Source organism: Petaurus breviceps, unplaced genomic scaffold (assembly GCF_028583685.1).
Source record: "Petaurus breviceps papuanus isolate PSGF00001 unplaced genomic scaffold, PetGlider_PUasm1.0 90977, whole genome shotgun sequence".
Classification (NCBI taxonomy): Eukaryota; Metazoa; Chordata; class Mammalia; order Diprotodontia; family Petauridae; genus Petaurus; species Petaurus breviceps.
This window is the reverse complement of record NW_027187391.1, coordinates 52,300,195-52,302,876: the sequence shown is the minus strand read 5'-3', so window position 1 is coordinate 52,302,876 and position 2,682 is coordinate 52,300,195. Positions and strand designations below refer to the sequence as shown.

At 39.0% G+C, this 2,682-nt stretch overlaps 1 pseudogene; it reads right to left on the bottom strand.

Annotated features, from left to right (window-relative positions):
- Positions 1-1,674: 1,674 nt before the first annotated feature.
- LOC138153321 (protein jagunal homolog 1-like) lies at positions 1,675-2,056 on the bottom strand (annotated as a pseudogene).
- Positions 2,057-2,682: the final 626 nt, after the last annotated feature.

Here is a 2,682-nt window from a genome sequence, read left to right as displayed (position 1 = left end):
TTAAAATTGACCTAACTTTTGCACACTTCCCTGCCACTTTTTAAAGAACAAATGTCACATAAAACAGCATACGATTTCATAGTAGGAAGGGCAGCAGCTCTGCAATTAGAGGATCCGTGTACAAATCTTGCCTCTGATGCTGAGCATTTCCTGAATGACCTTGGGCAAATCACTTCCCCACTCTCAAACTTAGCATCCTTATCTGCAAAATGAGATAGGCTTTGTGATTTCTGAGGTGCCCTCCAGCTCCATATTTGTGATCCTATGAACCTCCTATATTTTAACTTTAGTTACAGATGAAAGCCAAAACATTAATAAAACACTGAAGTCTAATGTGCATATATATATATTTATATTGCTCCTAAGTTCTCTTTAATAATTGACATTTGCATAGTACTTCTAAAGTGTTTACAAAGCGCTTTACATATATTAACTCATCAGACCTTAAAACAAGACAATATCATAATCCACATCCTCATTCTCATCCTCCTCATTATCCTATTATCATTGTTAATGACAAAATTAACAATATTGAAAATTAAGAGAATTACATTTATTTTCTACTGTATTTATAATTAAGTTAATTCATTCCATAAAATGTCACAACACCCAACAACTTGTTCATTGAATATGTCTCCATCAGGATTATTTGTCCATTCACATTTTCTCTTGGATTGTCACGGTTCTGATGTTTTTGTCTTTACAAAAAGACTACACACACACACACACACACACATATATATATATATATATACATACATACATATATATATATAGTTGCGCATGGTAAAATCAAATCAATGTCATATATGTTCAATATCCTCAAACATATAATAATAACTTATAAATAAATAACACTGCAATAGTAATATAGGCTAGAGTCTTACATTTACTTTTTTTAATTTTTATTTCAAGATCTCACTCTTTTTCTTTTTTATTCAGAACTTAAGCTCCAAATAAAATAGGCATTTCCATATACATGGTAGGGCAGAAAAGAATATAGGACACACAACTGCAAATCTCTACAATACACATGTTGCTGTTCTTTGTTTCATCCACTGATAAGAACAATTTTGGGAAAGCGTACTTCATGTTACTCCAAATCTCATCAAATACAAAGCACACATTGTCCAGGCACAGGTGGATTTTATTGAGTTCTTTTTGAGTCGTTATTCTTGGCATCAGAGACCACAACCTAGAGGTATTTTCTTCCTAGAAAGGATGGGACCCCCTTTATTATCAGCTTCTGCTTGGTCTCTGCTTGTCTTTATGGCTGCAGGAAAGAAGTTGAAGGGATGGAAGGAAGAAGTAAAAGAGATGATAAACAGGCGATAAAGAGGATAATCCATCCCTAAGGGAAATCCTGAAGGACAAAAACCTCATTAGCTCAATCACAGAATCAGACCATTCAATCCTGGCCAAAGGGAGCCTTATCCAACTCTAAGAGCCCTCCTTCAACACAGCCTTTCAAACACGCAGGTGAGGGAGGTAGGAAGTGTTTTCTGGAATCACAGCCTAGTGTACTCCTGCTTATTAGGCCACGGACTTGGAGAATATTTCAGCACTAGTCCCTCTTATTTCCCACTCTTCTGAATTTGTGGCCCAGCTTCCCCACCCTCCTCCCCCAACTCCATGCCCACCGCCAATTACAGACCATAATCTATGTGTCAAGCTTCATTTACACTTCTTCTCCTGTATACTGGTGAACCAAGAATCCAGCAATCTCTTACTATAGTAGAGCTACTAGAAATGCACCTGGACAGCCATGTACCAGCACCAGGAACATGATGGAGACAGCAGAGATGCCAAAGATGTCATGGTATGCCTTGCCTTGGAGGTACAGGTTCTGAAACATCTCCATGGTGCCATGGATGAGCAGGGCAATGGAGAACAGCCCTGTGCTGATCACAAAAAGCACCAAGTAGCTTATGTTGTTTTGGGGGGAATTAGAGCAGGCCAAAGTCAGAGGGCACAATGCTCAGCAGGTAGGGGTATTCCCACTGGTAGGGCATGGCAACTTATCATAGGACAGGGGCTTCAGATGCCCCACATACATCTCGGCTGCTAACAGGAGCCAAAGACCTAAGTGAATGTAGATCAGCCTCTTAATCTCAGCCTTGAAGGTAACACTCAACTGGTAGTACAAGGCCATGCGCTCCTGGTGCCGATAGTCACTGCTGTTGGTGCCCACCACCCAGGGCCCCACACAAGATACCATAGCCCCAAACTCAAGCTGAGGCATTGAGAGCGTGTGTGAGAGTGAGGTTGCCCCTGTGGGCTACCTGAGCTGAGCCCTGTGGAGTCTTACATTTATAAAGCACTTTTGCTGGCAATGGCTATTATGATTGCCTCAGGACTCCTTCCAAAAATAATAAGAAAGTTGAATAAATTGAATCCCTATGCAATGAGATATAGAATAGTATTCCATATTGAATGATCAAATATACCTCAAAATACCTTCAAGCTCTAAAATTTTGCCTTTGTCAGTATTGCTTCCCAGTATTTGTTTCCCTGATGGACCTAGCTCTCCATTTTTTTTAGTCTATTATATCCTGTTATGTATTTCTTTATAGTTCATTCAAAATATTGAGATACTGTGTTCTATGTTGTTGTTTTTGTTGTTCGGACTGGAGTGTGATGAAAAAATAATGTTTATAATGTATGTTTTCCACAAATCATTCT